General features: G+C 44.7%; 1 pseudogene; it reads right to left on the bottom strand.

Moving 5' to 3' along the window:
* Window positions 1-18,254: 18,254 nt before the first annotated feature.
* LOC112550923 lies at window positions 18,255-20,286 on the bottom strand (annotated as a pseudogene).
* Window positions 20,287-20,509: the final 223 nt, after the last annotated feature.

Raw genomic sequence — 20,509 nt, 5'->3', positions numbered from 1 at the left:
GGATGAAATAAATAGTGAAGAAGCCAGAGGCTGGGAGGCAATGCAGGCAAGAAAGCCAGTCAGTGACAATGTAAATTGAGGTGTCAGAGGGTGAAGGACAGGAACAAAGGTCCCAGAGAGAGGAATGGATGTCACCCCAAGACACCTAAATGGGCATCCTCCCACCTGGGAAGCATCTTAATAATTTTTCCATCAAGGTGTGGTAGGTAAAAGAGGGGCAGATGGCTGGCCCAGAAGCAGGTGGGTGGGCGCAGATCTAACAGGAAGACCCCCCATTACAGGTTACAATTAGGGCTGTGTGAAACAGCACTGTTTTGTTTTGACTTCCCTTTTGCCATTTCAAAGGGACAGTGTTTGTTTCATTGCTTCATTTCATTTTGAATCACTGTTCCATTTCATTTCGTCAAAACTGTTTCACTGTTTAGACACTTTTCAACGTTTCGCCCATAGACCATAATGGGAAATCATGAAAATGCCTATAACTTTGTCATTTCTTGCCTGATTTGGATGAAAATTACAGAGATGGTAGCACCTTCTGAGGGCATGAAGGAGATAGGTGCAGAGGAGTTTGTGTAACTGCACCTCAAACAGGTGAAAGCAAAAGTCATATCACTTGCCAGCAGTGGCAGCCTGCTGTTATCCCATGTGCAGATCTGGAGGCCTACACTCTTGGGAGGGCTGTGGGGCTGTGCTAGACTCCTCCTGGGGTGCAGGCCCCTGGATCTGTGTGTGGGATGATAGGAGGCTGTCACTGCTGCCTGGGACCAGTTCTGGGTGCAGCCCATACCCAGTGGTGGTAAGACTGCTGCTGCTGCTGGCTGCAGGCAGCAGCGGCAACATCCTATCATCCCACGTGTAGATATGGCGGTCCACACCCCTCGGGAGGCCCACACTCAGTGGCAGTGCTGGGAGAGCAGTTTGGGAGGGCTACAGCAAATTTTGTGGTGGTACCAGCCCGCCTTCCAGTGCTGCGGCCTGCCCCAAAAACCAGGGAGAGCCTGGTGCCACCTCTGCTGCAGCCAAGGGAGCGGCATATGCCACCTGTCTGCAGCTGCTGGGCTGTGCCATGGCAGGGGTTTTGAGGCATGATGCAGCCCAGCGGCTGCAGGCAGGTGGCATCTGCTGCTCCTGGGGCTGCAGCAGGAGTGGCACTGGGCTCTTCCTGGCACTTGGTCGCAGTGCTGAAAGTGCAAGTTGAGCTCCATGGGGCTAGCGGAGCCACTTGGAGCACAGTCCTGGCTCTCCCTGCCTCCTGCTGCCAGGTTGCACTTGAAGTGGCTCTGCCAGCCCCACGGAGCTGAGCCTGGCAGTGGAAGGTGGGGGAGAGTCACTGGCCAGGGCTGCACTCTGAGTGGCTCTGCCACTGGTTCTCCACCACCTCCTGCTGCCAGGCTCAGCTCCATGGGGGTGCAGAGCCTCCAGCTACCAGGCTGTGCTCGGAGCTAGGGTTGCACTCCAACTGGCTGCCAGCCCCATGGAACTCAGCTCAGGGGTGGGAGGCAGAGGGAGAGCTAGTGACAGAGCTGCTTGGAGTGGAGCCTTGGTGATCACATCCCGGTAATGGGAGGCTCCACAGCCCCATGGAGCTGAGCCTGGCAGTAGGAGGCAGCAAAGAGCCACTGGCCAGGGCTGCGCTCGGAGTCAGGGCTGTGCTTGGAGCAGCTCTGCCACTGGTTCTCTGCTGTCTCCTGCCTCCAGGCTGAGCTCCGTAGGGCTGTGGAATTTCTCACCACCAGGCTGTGCTCACCAGGGCTGCACTTGGGGTGGCCCCACCATTGGCTCTCCTGCCATCTCCCACCTCCAGGCTGAGCTCCATGGGGCAGCCATGGATCTCCCCCTGCCTCCTGCCACCCAGCTGCACTCTGAGCAGCTCCGTCAGCCCCATGGAGCTGAGCTTGGTGGCAAGAGGCAGCGGGAGGCAGGGGAGAACCACTGGCCAGGGCTGTGCTTGCAGTCAGGGCTGCAGTCCAAGCAGCTCCACCACTGGCTCTCCTGCTGCTGGGCTGAGCTCTGTAGGGAAGACCCTGGCACAGCCCCCCACCCTCCCGTTACAATGGGAGGCAGTGTTCCCCTGGGAAGAACTGGGGGAAGCAATCAGAGAGCTGGGGAAAAGATCAGGGAGCTGGGGAATCCAACTGGGAACTGGGGGAATGTTCAGGGACCTGAACATTCCCCCAGCTCCCGGTTGGATTCCCCAGCTCCCGGTTGGATTCACCAGCCGCCTGTTTGATTCCCCAGTTCTCTGATCACTTCCCCCAGACCTCTCATCACTTCCCCCAGCTCTTCCCGGGGGGACGTGGACCCCCAAATCTGCCTGCTGAAACTCCACATGCAGATTGGGGGCCTGTACCCCCTGGGAAGGGCTGGAGAAATGATCAGAGATCTGGAGGAAGTAATCAGGGAACTGGGGAATTGAACAGGGAGCTAGATGTCAATTCAGAGAGCAGTCCTTCCCCCCTTTCCCCCCTCCCTCTCCTTAGTTTCTGTTTAGCTGCAGCAAGCCCGGCATTGAAACTTTGGGCCCACTCCATGGGGCAGGCCTGGATCTCCCCCTGCCTCCCTCCTGCACTCTGAGGGGCTCTGCCAGCCCTGCAGAGCTGAGGTTGGTGGCAGGAGGTCGTGGGAGGCAGGGGAGAGCTGCTGGCCAGAGCTGTGCTCGGAGTACCCTTGTTTTGTTTTGAAACTGTTTCAAAGCCTTTTGTTTTGTTCTGATTTCACTGTTTTGAACTGAAAACACATCAAAACAGCTTCAAAATGAAACACCCAGTGAAATTTTGCACAGCCCTAGCTACCATCCCTGTTGGTTTCATTCCACTGTGCCTTAACGCACACACAAAGTCACGCATATCATGAGTTGTGCTTTCAGAAGCTTGAGGTGCAGTTTCCTGGAAAACCTTGCACCTATCTCCTTGAAACCTAGTAGGTTTCATGGCCTCAGAAGGGGCTGCCATGCCTGCTGTTTTCATCCTGCTGTGCCTTAACACACATACACACACAGTCATACATCACAAGTTTTGCTTTGAACAGTTTGAGGTGCAGTTTCCCATAACCCCTGCACCTGTCTTCTTAAAACTTGGCAGGCTCCATGCCCTCAGAATGGGCTACAATCCCTGCTGTTTTCATCCAAATCTGCCAAAAAATGACAAAGTTATAGGTATCTCTGTGATTCCCTATTATAGTCTATGGCCGAATCACCAAATCTCTCTAAATCAGTGCTGAATCTTCCAAAGCAGATTCGGCCGAATTGATTCAGGACAGTGTTCCAAATCTCTGAATCGAATCACTGTTCTCTGAATCGGATGAATCCAAATCAAAGACTTCCCTATTCGCACAGGCCTAAATAAGTTGTCAGGCACAAAGTGCTCTTCCTTAGGTCATCTAAAGAAGAACATTTTGTGCCTGAATATGTGTCCATCTCTCCCAACTCTACAGTTGGTCTAATAAAAATAATCATGCAATAAGTAAAATAAACCTAACTTCCTGCAGAAGATGGGAGCAAGAATGAATTGGTCTTCTTGCCTAATTCTGCTGAAGCCAAATGTAATGCTAAATCATGGAAAAAGTGGTAAAATCTTCAATTTTATCACCAGGATAAAGGTAATGAGATCCCAGACTGATTTCCTGAGAAATCTCATTACTGACATCCCCAAGTGCAAAGCTGGTACATTTTCACCTTCCTTTGAAGCATTGGGTATGGGCTATTTGCAAGTGCAGTCGTCCCCCCTCCCCCCGGCCACTTCTTCAAACTCAATAAAGAAGACTGAACAGTAGAAAAGACATCAAAATAACTTCTCTCACTGCCCAAGTATTGTTCCTGTCATACTGTTTTATTGTGTAAGAAAGAGAGGTATTGGATCAAAGTTGAGGAAAAAAAATTATGTTATTAATATATTTAAATCAGTATATAATACTATCCTACTGTAGTATTAAAAAGTGTATAATTTCTGCTCCTGGAATTCAGGCTGATAATATCCTAAAGTTTCTTTGAGCTAGACACATACTGAAATATTCTAGAAATGATATAAAAAATGTTTCTAATCATGTTTAAAGGCTGGGGGTGGGAGGGGAAGAGAGATTGATACATTCTTACATTTGATTATTTCCAGCAGATAATGGCATTTTTTTCTCTTTCTAACTCAAGTTCTGAAAGTATTAACAGCTGGGTGTCAAAAAAGATGTGTTCCTGGATTTTTGCCTCTGCAGCCAGCTTAAATCCAATTCCAGCACTGGCCAATATTAAAGGAAATAAGTTTAATTCTTTCAATTCCTTTTCTGAGAAACAATTGTTCTTATAACAGCAGGATCTCTTATTTAGCTCAGTCCAATAGAATTTGTAGTTTTTCCTTAAAATGACACAAGAACCAAATACATCTGCAGAAGAAACAAAACTAAACTAAACTAAACAACTTCCCTCCCCTCCACATGTTTTCATTGCCACAAAAAACAGTATCCTCATGGTAACATACCACTAAAAAGGACAATCTTACAAAGAAGTCATGTATTATATTCACTCCAATGCTACCTAGTACAGAGATATAAAGAACAGTTTTCCCCTGAATGCTGGGTAGTGTCATCTATAAAATTACTGAATCCAAACAGCGAGAATAGCATAATAGACATGATATTGGTGAATCAGAAGGCAACGGGGAAGCTGTTTTCATACTTCCTGTGAAATCAGGGCAATCAACTAGTTACTACAGGTGCCTGAACACAAATGCACAGAGCCTTGGAAACAAGCAGGAAGAATTGGCAGTCCTTGCATAGTCACGGAACTATGACATAATTGGAATAACAGAGATTTGGTGGGATAGCTTGCATGACTGGAGCACTGTTATGGATGGGTACAAACTGTTCAGGAAGGACAGGCAGGAGAGAAGAGGAGGAGGAGTTTCACTTTATATAGAAAAGCCACATGATTTCTTAGAGCTCCAGTATGAAACTGGAGATAGGCCTTTTGACAAGCCCTGGGTTAGGGTAAGAGGAGAGAGCAACAAGGATGATGTCGTGGTGGGGGTCTGCTATAGAGTTTATTCATTTGCATTAATTTCATGTGTGACACACCCAGTGTGTACTAGTAGGTGGCCAAAGATTTATTATAATACAGCAAAAGACATACAGTTGCAATAGAAAATAAGTGCAGCAAATTAGCTCAGTGACTTCTCCTTTTCCCTTTTAATAGGATTTAGACTGTGACAAGTAAAGTGCTTATTTTCAGATACTCTTCACTGTATCTGCTAAGTGAACTGATAGACAAAGCCAAACAGAAGGTAGACCTCACAAATACCATACTTTTACTGAGTTAATATGCATATAAGTTATTCCACAGAGAGTAACCACACCTAAAACGACCATCCTAAACCTGTCACAGTTAAAAGTAAGTTTTTTAAAGTGTTGGCTCATTGAATGTGGGAAAAAAATATATTAATCATTATTAGGTTTTCATGGAGCTTAATAGGTCAACACTGAAGGCTAAGGGCTCTGTCTAAAATAGTTTACAGTCAGAGCAGTTAAAGTAAAACTTATGTAGTTAGGAAAAAAAGGAAATATGCTATGGAACAAATGGTTGCATTATACTGAGGTTTTCATATTTTAAAATTTGCATTTGGAGCTACTAATAAATCTTTCACATCTCACCGACACCTTTTTTTTCTCCTTTTGGGCAAATAAATATACAGATTCAGTTCTGAATTGCTCTGATTCTGCACTTATAAACTGAGTCCTTAATATCAGAAACTATCATTTGGGAGGGAGATATGTTTAAGCTGAATATCTGATATTCCAGTGCTAGAATAGCTAGTGAACTTCAATCAGATTACACTCACTGATTTTTATGTCAGAAATGTGTAATGAACTGAATGCTGATGGCAGCATAATACACAAAGTATCATGAGACAAGAATATCGAAGCACAGATCTGTGAATAAGTATGTCTGTCTATTATCGCTGGCTTTACTTCAGACATGGAGACCAATTCTGCTCTTAGGTTCATAAAGAAGCAGGGCTAGAAGAGACCGACAGAGGTCATCTAGTCCAATTCCCTGCCTGAGGCAGGGTCATCTCTATCCAAACCACCCTATATAATTCCATTGTCCAACCTCCTAGCAAAGCTACACAGTCAGTCCTGACACAACACAAGACATAATACCCTAACCTGCCACCGGTTAAGCAGGCAGACCACAGCAGCCAACAGTTTCCTGCTGCTGAAAATGTTGTTAATACAGTTGCAAGAGATCTCAGGAAGAGGACAACATCCCCTATTACAGAGGAAAGCAAAAACATACACAGTCCATACCAATCTGGCTATGAAGTAAAATTCCTTCCTGATCCAAAATATGATGATTTGCCTGACCCTGAGCAGATGGGCAAAACTGTCTAGCCAGGAACCTCCAGGTTTAAGTCTCAGCAAGACCATACCCATAGCAGAACATAGGCAGAGCTATACTTACATCACCCCCAACCAGTGTTTCTTGCCACAATGTAGGTTGCCAGGTCTGGGGTCACCTCAGAGTCAGGAGAAGCCAAGAAGTGATAAGCCAGGATATCTGCCTGGGCAACCAAGTCAGAGATCCAGAGGGTCAGGCAGAACACAAGCTCAAGAGTCTAGCTGGGTCAGGTATACAGGAGATTCAACCAGAGCCAGGTCAGGGTCTGTGGGCAAGCTGGGTCAGGTCTTCAGAAGGTCAAGCCAGAGCCCAGTCAGGTAACCAAAAGGTCAGGCCAAACTCAGGGTCCATGGGCAAACCAGGTCAGTTATCCAGGAGATCATGCCAGAGCTGAGTCAGGTATCCAGAGTGTCAAGCCAAACTTGGAGTCCAGAACTAGATACTCTTTCCAGTTCTGGTCACATGGATCCCTTTTCTTGATAGCCGTCGTCCTCCCCAGAACATCCACCTATTATTGAAGAATATTGCTTAAATCCAAATATCTTGCTTAATGCTGATCCACCGAGTCTAGTGAAATCCATAGGGAAAAAAATGCCATTAACTACAGTGTGGGATTTGGATCAGGCCCATACTCCGTTTTTGAATTAATTTATTGGAACATTATTTACTGTAATGGTATAGAGTATTTCTGATTAGTGTCAATGTATGTGGACTAGAACCCGTAACTTTCAGGAACCAGCCAGTTATTAAGCATTGAAAAGTACTACAAGAGGGGTCCAGGGGAAGTGGGGAGAGGGGAGGGAGAGAGAAAGAGAGAGAGAGAGACAGAGAACTCACAGATATGAAGAATCCAGTCACATAAAAAGAGGAAGAATTAAATTTTAATAACATGAGGGAGGCAGCATACAATTAGGCTAAAATACTAGATCCTTAGGCTCATGGAGCAAACAATGGATACTTTAATTTACACAAGGTAGAATGATGTGAAAGTTAGAGGAGGAAAGTGACATACTTAAAACCAATTCTAGTGCAACTCAGCTGTTTTTCTTCATGGCATATAAAAGGTGATGGCTTTTTTCAATCTGCAGTATTTGGTAGACAAAAAGGATATATCTATTTGTGATGTTTCTACCAGTGAACCAAATTCTTCAGTGTCTCCTTCAGTTAAACTAGTGTGATCCTAGAGGGGCTGGATCCAAATACACTAGGCTGAAAACTCCTTAGGAACATGGAGTAAGATATGGCTGAAAATTCATACTAACAAGATCCATCTCTCTAAGGATTCTCCATGAATCCTAACCCTTTTCTCTCTGACCTCCTACTCTTCTCCTGGGGCACCAAGGGGGTAGTTATCTGTGGAGGTGGAAACTCAAAAGGTTGCTGTCTTCTTTTTTACTTATTCATTCTAATGTATGTGCTATATTTTCATTCTGGGGGACCCCTCCCTGGCTGACAGCTGCACTTTCTCTGATATTGGTAGTGATGGGATGTGGTTCTCCCTGGGTGCATCTATACTTGTAATTAATGTGCAGTAAGGGTATTGTGCAGTAAAATAAGGCACAGTAAGATGTGGCCAGTAACGTGTCTACATGTACACCCTGTTGGACACAAATTTGTGTCCAGTGGGAGCAGCCCAGTCCAGGGGGCTGATCCTGAGGTACAGGGGGCCAGGAGAGCTGTGCCAACTTCAGGGGCAGTTGTGTCTCAGCCCCATGCATATCAGATGCACTCCAATGTGCATGGAGCCAGGAGACAAATGCCCTTGCAGCTGGCACAGCTACCCCGCACTCGGGCTTAGCCAGGCAGCGGCATTCCCCTGATGCCTGGGTTGACCAGGATCAAAATTGCTCCTGGTCAGTATCTACACATGCACTATTGTGCGTTACTTACTGTGCTATTTATATAGTACCTGCATGGGTTGGTACTAGCAATCAGTGCATTTGACTAATTTAATGTGCAGGAAGTCCAGTGCACGTGTAGACGGTGATGCTTTACTGTCCATAAGATTAGTCCGATGCACAGTGAAGCATTTTATGTAGACAGAAGCACTCAGCTTAACTCTCTCTCTCTCCTACACAAAAACAGAATCTTGAACTTTGGTAGAGGGCAAGACTAGGCCACCACAGAACAGTTTCACAGCTACTGCTCAGGGTCTTCCTTGTGTCAGAACTGAAGTACCATTTCTGGGCCAAAAGCTGCAGCAGGATTTATCCAGCATTCACTTCAGGGGGAGCTTTGTCTGCGTAAGAACAGATTTGGTCCTCTCAAAATATTTACTCTATTCCATTACTTACTGGAAATAATCTTGGAACAAAAAGAAGTTCATTAGGACTATGGAAGCAGAGAGCCAGAAGTTTTAAACTATTAGCAAGAAGCTTCAATCCCATCATAATATTTAGAGTTTAGTTAATTCTAGCCTCTATTTTTGCATCTTGTTTTTGATAAGCCAGACATTTAAAAATCTTTGCATAAACTATTCTTCAGGTTAATAACACACACTCCATTTTGTAATTATAACTGTTGGAACGTGTTCTTAACAACGTCTCATCACTTCTTAGCACAATTTACAAGATGCTTAAGCATTAACCTTTCATCTTATTTTCTTCCTGAGCTTCTTGATGATAAATAGCATCAAAAGCAGAGAATGTGTTACCTTTTATTAGATCAATAAAATAAACAAGCTTTGAGACCCAAAAGGTCCCTTTGCTAAGGTGTTGATAGGGAGGCTAATTTATATACGGTTGGCTGGGTTGACCTAATTAATGGGATTTACATAAAAGATACAAGAAGGAAAGCTATTTTATTTTCATCTTATGAGAAAGGGACTATGTCAAATGCTGTTGAGATATATCAAAGGTCATTTCACTTTCAGTGTGCATAGTTGGCCAGAATGGAAACTTGACTCGGCCATCAGGAGAAAGTTATTTATAGAGAGATTTTTAGGGAGGGACTATGAATGTTCTGGGCCTTCCTAGAAGCCCAGCTGGAACTCTGCCCTGGAACTCAAGGGGAAACACCCAGAAAATAATCAATTTCAGAAAAAATAGCACAGGAGATCATCAAAGAACTGCCAATCAGGTTCCATGCCCACAAGAAGCAGGCAAGCCTACAGGAGGACCTTAGGCCTCCTTGTCCCTTTAAAAATGATTTACAATAGGAAAGTATCAAGGAGCCTTCAATCCCAGGAAGATATTCCAGTTGATGTTGGAAGCATCATTTATTTTGACATGTATGTCTTCAAATCTTCAAGAGTTACCTTTCCTTAAAGACTATATTGCACCAACACTTGATATAAATTTCCATTGCTGGAATCCTACACCCCTGTGGAGTAGCCTTGTGGTGTCCCAATGGAAAACAGAAGAAACTAATTCTAACAGTAAGCTAGATGCGCTATCGGCTCTTAGCTAATGCCCCAAATAGCTAATAAGCTATACGTTTAGCCAGGACCATCACCTTTTTTCATCAGACTCAAAGGTGGTGCTTCAGAGAGGAAGCACATGCGTCACTTTTAAGAGCTCCCAGTCCTGGACATATTATTTCAAAGTCTCAGGAAGCCTTTTACATCCCATCAGAATTCAGATTGCCTCTTAAAACTACCAATTGACTGACATATCTATAACTTTGGAGCACACTATGGTTAAGTGCCTTTTTTGCTCCTACTAAGGTTGTCAGGACCATTCAACTTAATTTTTGGGTCTCCACGCTAAAAATGCACAAGAGTTACCCATATCCATAAAATTCCAGCTTAGCACACATATACCCAAAAGGCAACTCCAGTAACACGGTATTATATTTGTCAAAGGGTAGAGGAGAGCCCCACGAAGAAGCCAGGGTGTTGGACCAGGAAGGTCATCTGCAGGGGAACTGGCCCCCAGTACTATAACATCAACGTTGTGGCAAGCGAGAAGAAACAGCAATCAGGAGACCTGAGTGATGTATTCTAGGTCCCACCCTGCTGCTGCCAGTAGGCCAAGGGTCAGTCAGGAAGGGCCTTAACCCTTATAACACTTCCAGGTGGCACAATATGGTAGGAAATATTTCACTATTAACATCAACTGACATGATTTTCTATTAAGACATCTGTCACCAAAAAAAACCAAACAGTTCATTTTAAACTCAAACGCACATTGTAGAATAATACAATACTGTATATACAATAACTGCAAAGCAGCAAATTGCTCTTTGTTATTATCAGAGCATCTTATTTAGAGACACTAACAACATTTAAGTTACACTTTCTAAAGAACTAAGTCTAGAGTACTAGCACGTAGGGCTGTACGAAGCTCCAGTCCCTGATTCGATTTGGTGGAGATTCGGCCTGATTCGGTGGCCAAATTGCCGAATCCAAATCAAATCAGAGGACCCTTTAATGTCTCCGAATCGGTTCGGAACCCTCCAAATCAATTCGGAGAGATTTGGTCAGACTCGGTGATCTGGACATAGATACAGCTTTAAATGATTTTTCTACATACCTCTAGGTAGCAGGGGCTCTGACCGCTGTGGTGCTGGGGCAGATGCAGCATCCCACAGAAGCATGGGGGGCTCCCATTGTGCTCGGCAGCAGACCCAGAAGTGGACCAGAAGCACTTCCGGTCCACTGGGGAGCACGCGGGGGGGTGGGGCCCACCTGCACCCCTGCCCTCCCGGCTCGGCGACTGGTGCCTCCTGGGTCTCCCACGTACTTCCAGTCAACCTCTGGGTTTGCTGCTGAGCACACTGGAGAGCCTCCCATGCTCCTGTGGGATGCTTCATGCACCCCAGCACCACAGTGATCACGAGCTGCGCTGCTGCCTCAAGGTATGTAGAAATTTTTTTTTAAAGCTGTGCCTGTGTCTGAGTCACTGATTCACCAAATCAGCATTGAATCTTCAGATTTGGATTCAGCCAAATCGAATCAGGGACAGTGATCCAAATCAACAGATCGAATCACTGTCCCTGATTCAGACCAAATCCAAATCCAATAGGGCCCATTATGCACAGTCCTACTAGCATGTCAGCTAAAATTACAACAAATGTAGCAATGCAATGCTAATGTGTTTTAACTCTTGCTCACATATGTTCTATAAATCCATTTTGTTCCAATGTGCTGAGATAAATGTTAATGTGGGAGAAGTATTAGAAAAAAACAGAAGGTGTACGTTAATTTCACACCTGATTATTAATTAATTTGTTCAGGCTCTACAGGAATAATCAGCACTTCAACAGCTTCATCTACTTTCAATGGGCCTCTGCAGTCTCTCTGTTTAAAATTCCAAGGGGGTCATCATTGCAGTGACATGAATAGTAATCACTATGGAGCTCTTCAGACAGGTTCAGAAAATAATTTAAACATCTAAAACAGGACTTAGATAGTCTTAGGCATTTCAGTTTAAAATTGCAATTAAACAACAGGCAACCAAACAAACAATCACCCTACTCAGAATCTGTGTAAGCTTGGAGATGCCAACACTCACAAGGCAACTCCTTCTTTGACTTGAAAGTTCCCAGGGTACCTATAGCTCTGTCCTTGGGCACATATAGGATCTTGAAAATGGGGTGCAGATGGTGTGGTATATCACCCCACATAACACAGTACCTATTTTTATCCATGTAAAAAGAAATTAGAAGCTTTATTAATATGCTACAGGCCTAGGTCTGTATTATTCAATTTAACATTGGAGCAAAAATGAATATAATATTATTGGATTAAGATAAAAAACAGTCTGCAGGGTTGTGAAATGGGGGCTACATTACCAGGAGCAGCAAAGAGACAGCTAAGAGACAGCAGCTAAGAGACAGCAGAACTGCAGAATAAAGGCTAGCTTGATTAGTGGAACATCAAGACCATTAGAAAAGGAGACAGGGTAATTAACACCTATGGAATGAAGAGTTTAGAAGGAATCAGATAGATGTGAATGAGCCATGAAGTCATTTGACACTCACTGCTGGCTGAACAGAAATGCTGCTATTATCAGCGAGTTGGTTTTAAACTTTGTGTGGATCAGAAATCAAAGTGGCATGCATCTGTACCAGTGCACCCTCCCTCCCTGGACTCTGTCCCTGGCTCTGCCTTTTGTGAATGTACAGAACTGCCCCATTTTGAGCAGCCAGGAAGGATCAGGATCTAGGAATTAAGTGTAGCAATGCTCAAGTCTCTTGCAGGGCCAGAGGATTCACTGAGTGCATGCCTCATACACATTGGTGGCATTCAGTTCAGCAAAATAAATAGCAGCCGCAGCCATTTTATTTAAAAAATATAGCTGGAGGAGGTCACATGGACCTTTTATATCATATCGCAGTGGTTAAAGCAATCATCCAGGAATAGAAGACCTAAGTTTTAAGGTCCTCCTTAATCAGAAGGGATTCAAGCCCTTCTCACCACCAAGCTAAAGGAGTGGTCTTCAACCTGCCTCTTGAAGTTGAGTCACTTTGATCAGCTCTGCAAGAGTCATGGAGTCAGAAAAAGGTTAAGCTACCAGAAGAGTAATTCTGTAGGTTAATTTTGGGTTAAGGACACTCAGCTTGGATGGAAAAGTCTTGGGTTCAAATGTCATAGATTTCATAGACATTAGGGGTAGGAAGGGACCTTGCAAGATCATTGAGTCCAGCCCTGCTGCCATAGGCAGGAAGTCTGCAGGGGTCAAATGATCTCAGCAAGATATGGATCCAAACACCTTTTGAATGAGTCCAGGGTAGGTGCTTGCACTACATCTGGCAGGAGTCTTTTCCAGACCCTAGCCACTTGAACTATAAAGAAGTTTTTCTTTATGTCCAGTCTAAATCAGCTGTCCAGAAGTTTTTGGACGTTAGACCTAGTTATCCCTTGGGGAGCCCTGGTGAACAACTGTTCTCCCAGATCCTGATGCACCCTCCTTGTATACTTACAGGCTACCACCAAGTCTCCCCTGAGCCTTCTCTTCTCCAGGCCTAAGAGTTCCATGTCCCTCAGCCTCTCCTTGTAAGGTTTGCTCTCTTGGCCTTTGATCATGTTGGTGGCTCTCCTTTGGACTCCCTTAAGCTTATCCACATCCCTCCTAAACTGGGGGGCCCAAAACTGGATGCAGTATTTCAGCTGCAGCCTTACCAAGGCCAAGTAGAGCGGAGGATGATATCCCTGGTTTTGCTTGAGATGCATCAAGTGTTTGGTTTGCTTTGCCAACTACAGCATTGCATTGGTGGCTCATGTTCATCTTGTGATCAGTCAAGATCCCCAAGTGAAATTCCAGGACTCATTAACTTCAAGAACCAAGAGTGTGCAGCAGTGGCTCTCAGGTTGCAGCCTCGAATTATCTTCAAAACAGAGCATGACAGGGATAAAATTAATTAAAAAAATCAGGTGTTATTTCTATAAAACTCATGCAGAGCTTATTCCATACTTTTATATCAAGGTCTATAAAATGTCATGAAAATTATGCTTAATTTAATTAAGTTTGTTTCTCAATAAAAAAGGAAAGAAAAGGAATAATCATTTGTTTACATTTTATACAAGTTTTTTTCACAGTAAAAATGCCCACTTGTCATAAAAAAATCAGTAGCTAGGTGTTTTAATACTGTGTTTATTGTTTTGAGGTATATGCAGTATAATACATACACTGTCATGTGGCACATAAAGTGATGAGTATTGGCATTACAATTATTTACTGCTGTAAGTGCTATAAAGTATCAGAGGAGGCTGGTAAAATTAAAATGCTACAGACTAAACATTGACATTTCTTTAAAGTTCTTTGAGATACTGAAGAGGGCCAAATAGTCCATGGCAGCAAGCGCGTATTCTTTGAAACCAGGGAACATATCCTCAACTGCTGTAAAGTACCAGAGCTCCATTAACTTGAATAGATCTTTGACAATTTTACATCAAATGAGGAGAAGGAGAAAAGTAAAAAGGTGAATAGAGAGAAACACTCTCCATTTGCTTTGAGAAAATCCAATCAACCTTTGTTCTAGGTTAGTACCTGCCTTCAAGGAATCCCCAAAATGCTTTATAAACATTAATAATTTTAGTAACAGCTCTAAGCTTCATATTCCCCCATTTTATATCTGAAGAAGTCAAGGAATAGGAAGGGTTAGGGCTAGATCCAATAAAGCATCTAGGTGTCACAAGTGGGATTTAAGTGAGATTTAGTTGCCCATGTCCAAAACTGAGATCCTGAAACCCCCTGTTCAGCTGCTGCCTAGATCTTGAAGTACCTAAACTGAAAAAGGGTTTTATATTTCTGACTTTTAACATTTCCAATAGGCCCAGAACTACCCCAGCCCTGACACTACTGAGATAACTTAGTCCAGTCTAAACTAGGTATGGAAAGTTTTGTTTCTCCACCTCTATTTCTTCAGGGAGGGTTAGTTAAATGGTATATTCTGAGTACACCTGACCCCTAGCACATGCTGAGTGCATGTACATGAGCTGCTAAATGCTCAGTAGACTAATTCTACTGCATGTTAGTGCAACATGGGAAAAGCCATACTATTGAGCTAATACCTAGTAGAATTAGTCTACTGTACATTAGCATCACTAAAAAGGCGTGTGCCAGCACTATTGTGCAGTAGCTCTAGTTACTGTGCATTCAGTTAGTACCTATTATTACAGTTATTAAACTTAGGGCATGTCTACACATGCCTATTTTAAAGCAGTTTAGTTCAAATTAAGAGTGCGCGTCTACATATGCATGCCCTTAATGCACCTTAAAAATGGTGATTGTAGGCTATCTGTAGCTAAATAGCAGGTATCTAATTGAGGCTCGAATAGCTAAAGCGCCTTAATGCATGTGTACATGCACTAGGGTGCATTAATGTCTTTTGACTGACTTGGGACTAACTTTAGTCCCAAGTTGGTCTTCACACTGTGTTAATCCGCCTTATCATCATGCACATGCAGACATGAACCTAAATTGCCTTAATGAGCATCAGGCAAATGCGTATTAAGTTTAGGTGCATGAAAAAGCACATGTAGACATACTCTTAATGCACCATATCTATGGCAAATTAATGCATGTGTAGAAGTGTCTGCTGAGAGGATCATGCTCCTTACAATGCGGTTTTGGCCACTGTTTTCTCTTAAAAAGTGTGCATGGAGGCTGGCTTTGGTGCCACCCCTCTTTTATGAATGTAGAGTTCTTTAAATAGCTTTCCTGTAGAGTGGCTCAGGTTCAATCTCTCAAGGAGAAAAAAGAAAGATTGAATCCAAGAGTCCCTGCTTTTACTTGTTTTTGGGTTTCACATTAAAGTGGCATTGAACAAAATATGTAAGCAGTCCCTGGAGGAAAGATCAGAATATATGACTCCCCTGCTTTTCCCCAGGTATGCTCTCTAACCACTAGGCTACAGAATCATGGTTTTGCTTGCCAGACCAGTGAATCTTGTGTTTGGTTATTTAGGGTTTTTCTTTTTTTATTTTGCACAGCTGCACAATTTTCACAGGAGGGCTGGCATGTGTCTTCACTCTGCAGGAGTATCTAATCTTGTGGTGTCCATGAGTACTACTTCTTTAAAAGAACTAAAAAAAGACTAGTAATATATATTCACTGCTTTATCTCCTTGCCAAGCCACTGGTTTGAGCTTGAGAAATACTGCACAAAGGAGTTAACTTCTCATTATAAAATATATAACACTGGGTGGAGAAATGTACAAGGAAGTTAATGTACTTGTTTTCCCCTGGAATGAAATCTGGTATTAGTTTGCAAATGTGAATGTTTGATGGATAGGGCCCCATCTCATCTGGATCTTTACTCATGCCATAAGACTAAAATGTATATCAATACAAATATAAATCATTCAATTATTATTCAGAATTTATTATATGATGTGTCGTGCTGACATCTTTTTGCAAACTCGCTGGACCAAATGAATCTCTAACATAATTCCACTGACTTCACTGGATTTACAACAGGGATGAGCCTGACCCATTGTCTTTACAGAAGTCATAAATGGAGGATACCTTTTTTCCCCCCAAGCAATTAGGATTAATCATGGTAAGGAATGTATCTCTGTGTGTTTACAGCTCCTTTTTATTACACACTATAATTTACTTAGCAACTACCTACTAAAATCAGTATACAGATAAAAGTTCTGAATTTAATCATAGGAATGCATTAAAGTCTGTTTGCTATTAAATTCCTTCATACTATTCCATCTCCCCAGCCCAGGAGATGCTTATAAGAGTTCTAAAAAGTTTTCAGGGATGTAAAATGGTGTTAATTTGCAATAAATTAAAGAACTAAAAGATAAAAGTACAAAATATTGTCTGTCCAAATTTTAGTAAGCATTACAATCAGCATGCAATGCTTTTGTTGTTTTATACAGCACTTAAAGGCATTTATAGACATGCTGCAGGAGTGGGGGTGGGGCTAGGGGGGACATTTAATTAGAGCGGCTCTTGGAGCGTCATGTGTATTAGCATCCCCACACTGAAAAATGGTGGTAGGGGTGCTTTAACTAAAGCTCATCAAGCAAGCTTTAGTTAAAGTGCCCCCACCACCATTTTTCAGTGCTCAGATGCTGATACATATGATGCTAGAGTCTGCTGGAGTGCAATAATTACCACGCTGCAGCAGACTTGATTAATCAAGTTTGCTCTGACGTGCTGTAATTACAGGGAATCAGTGGAGTCTCCCTGAATTTGTATAGGTGCCCTAAATGTTTGCAGCCATCACAGTTAGTTTAATTTACTTTATTTCTCAAAATACTTGAGAAATAAAGTAAATTTATCCCATGTTCTTATATGTTAACACTTTTATGGAAACACTCACATAGATTAGTATAGAAAGCCTGGAACAGTAAAGGTCAGATTTTGCAACAATATACATTTGATCCTAAAGAGATACTCAGTATAAGATTTTGGAAGCAATTCTAAATAAACCAAACAAATTTCTCTGAGCATCATTTTTAGTTAGATTTTCCCTGAACTCTGGGTACACTCCCAAAAAGGAAGGCTACAGGTCATCAAATAGGAAAAAATAAAAGTTAAATTCTGTGGTAGAAAATATTTAATGTGCTTGACCCTACATACAAATGCTAGAAACTTGGGAAACACTGACATAATTGATGCTGCAGAGGGGAGCATGTGTCTTGTTTGGTGCTGGTACTGCAGAACTGTAGTAAGATAACCCATACAAATGGAATATCATAGCTTGTACTGACAAGAAAAATTGAAAGAAAGCAAAGGAGGAGACATGGCTGCTCTTTACAAAAGCATTTTCACAGGCATTGAGATACAGAATATTAAGGAAGTGACAACAATGATACCTTTATAGGTTTAGCTAAGATGGAAAGAAAACAAAAGGGGATTCACAGTAGGTGTCTGCTATAGAACACCACAGAAGCAAGGAGCAGGACAGATGAATTACTTCTGAAATATATCCTGTTTTATAGTCAGAAAAATTAGTGCTTAGCCCTGTGGGGGAAAATAAAATTCCAATTAATTGCAAGGAAGATGAGGCTAAACACAGGCAGATGTACAGATATTCAACTTCCAAAAGGCTAAAATTAAAATACTGAATGACAGGTTTGTATGGACAGTAAATACAGATTAAGGGCAATAGAGATAAAGGATCTGAAGTCGTATGATGACTCATCTACAATTGAAGAATAGGAAAAGTACAGTGGAGCCAGCCTGGACCTTGGCCAGATCTTATATAAAACTATAGTAAAAAGATTGTTAAAAATGTTGAGATTCTTATGTCTTCCTGTGTGGTCATAACTCACAGAGGAGTATATAAATTTGCAACCATGGATTTTCTTCCTTATTTCTCTTTCAAGTGTGCAATGTTCCATTGTTAAGATTAAAAAAAAAAAAGACACCTGGAAATCCACTGGAGACAATGGATTTTTATATTGCTACTTCACCTTCATTGGCAGCGTGACCTGTTTCCTTCCTGCAGACCTGATACTCCACAGAGCGCTAGAGAAGGGCTAGGAGCTGGGTGCCAGGTGGCATGAACGTGACCGCCAGGGAGAGCATGGTATTGAGGACATGGTGGTCCTCCTCCATTGCCTCCACCACCTGGTGCACCATGGCACACTGCTCCTCCTGGTCCTTGAGCAGCTTCTTCAGGAGGATGAGGTGCCTTTCCTCAAGGGCATGCTGCTCCCGGCCCCTCTCCAGGTCCTGGCAGTGCCAGACCTGACAGTCCACAAGCCGCTCCTCTACCACAGTGACCAGCTGCTCTAGGAGCACTGTGAAGTCCTGGTTCCAGTGCTGGCAGAGGCAGTGAATGCGGAGGGTGCCAGCCAATGGTGGCATCCTTGCAGCTGCATCTTCACCAGCAGTTGGTGGTTCTGCCCTGTGTGCAGCTGCTGGTCCTGCAGAGCAAGGACAGAGAGGCTTTTTGTAAGACATTGAAACATTTCAGAGATAACATGCACTGTACGGAGGGGCTATGTGCCACCTGTCCTCAGTTCAGGGGTTGTGCTTGCACAGGTGCCGAAATACCATGGTAAATTGGGTGCGTGGGCCCTTCCACAGGCAGCTGCCGGCTGATCCCTCCCTCCCTGCTTCCACAGTGGGTGTAGGAGGGCCACTAGCTTCTGGCAGCCTGCCTTCTGCATTGCCTACCCAGCCTGGGCCAGGGCTGGTCCCTGCCATGATGGCTCCAGACCAGCTTCCCCCACTTCTCTCTACAGGCCAGGCAGTTTGCTCTCATGCCATCAGGGCTGCAGTACCCAGGTTCTTGGTGTGAGGTGCTCCCACCCAGCTGGGACACAGAGGTGGTAGTGTCCCCCCACGACCTTCTCTTGGTGACCCTCTCCAGAGAGGTGCCCCAGACAAGGGCTCCCACTGCATATGGCCTGCTCCTCAAGCATGCCCCTGCTCAGTCACCTGGGGACACCACAATGAGCTTTTTGAGTGCACCAAGCATACCCAACCCACTATGGCCAGCTGCTGCTGGTTGCCATCGTTCCCTGGATTTAGGTGAGAATGTGGTGCAGGGCCTTGAGTTTCGATGGTGCCCCAGGCAAACCCACACTTCCTTGCAAGGTACATCACTGCCTGGAGGGGTATCTCTGCCTACACTATGAGTACCTGACCTCCATAGGTGAGGAAAAGATCACCACTGCCATGAATGAGTTTCTCCACATATGATGGGCTCTGGCTGCCTAGCTGGGAGCCTGCAGGGCACTCAATCAAGTCCTGAACTGCCTCCTTCCTCTCTGCGTGTTCAGGGGGAGACTCCAGAGGGTGGGGAGAAGCTGGGCCAGCCAGAGCAGGCAGAGGAGGGGAGGGGAAGGCCCCCCATGCCCCTGTGCATGGCCCTGGTTCCAAGCATGCAGCCTGTGGGTGGGCAGGTGAGCTGGTGTGGGCACAGGTAGCTGCAGCATCCCTTCCCCCCGACCTTCCGCCCTGTGTAGGGCTTCTGTGTGGGTGTGGTAAGCTCCATGCCCGGCTGTGGAGATGTGGTCTGGGTGGCCATGGTGTCCTGGGGCATGGAGGCATGGCACGTGGCCACCTGGGCAGTGGCCCTCTCCAGGGAGGAGCAGGAGCTGGCCAGTGCAAGGGTCATCCCCGGCCTGTCCTCTACATCACTGGCCCACTGCCAGAGTTGTTGGAGCAGGTAATGGCCTGGGGTGCCCAAGCTGTCAGGTGAGGCTGAGGGAAGGGCGTGTAGAGGGACCTGGCACTGGAGGCCTGAGGGGCCCTTCCCTGTTGAGTCCTCCTACTTACCAGGCTGTGGCATAGGATCTGGCAGCCGGCCCATGCTAGAAAACATATGGTGGGACTCCCCAGGGTCTGTCGGAGTCATAATGCAGTCTAGCTGGTGCAGGAAGGGCAAGGACCCACACACAGCCCTGAACTGCCAGTTGTGGTCCCTGACTTAGACCTACTGCACCAGCAGGACCTTCGCTTTGACACAGCATTGCTGGCCGGACTGCTGGTGACCATGATCCTGCATGTGTTCTGCCATGGTAACATAGATATGGGTACTGGCCCTCATCACCCAGACAAAATGCTGCTGGACTTATGTCACCCCAAATGGCAATTAGGTCCGCCGTCTCCTCCTGGGTCCAGTTTGGGCCCAAACCACTGTTTCTGCTGTCAGAAAGCCCAACATGGCAGCTGCTGCCAGGGGCCTCAGAGGGTCACGCTGGGGCTCTGGGTGCTGGCAATGGGTGGCACGTGCTTGCTGATGTGGGGCATGGTGCCTGGGAAGCACCCTC

Source organism: Alligator sinensis, unplaced genomic scaffold (assembly GCF_000455745.1).
Source record: "Alligator sinensis unplaced genomic scaffold, ASM45574v1 scaffold808_1, whole genome shotgun sequence".
Lineage (NCBI taxonomy): Eukaryota > Metazoa > Chordata > Crocodylia > Alligatoridae > Alligator > Alligator sinensis.
The sequence above is the reverse complement of the archived record's forward strand: the minus strand, read 5'-3'. Positions and strand labels throughout refer to the sequence as shown.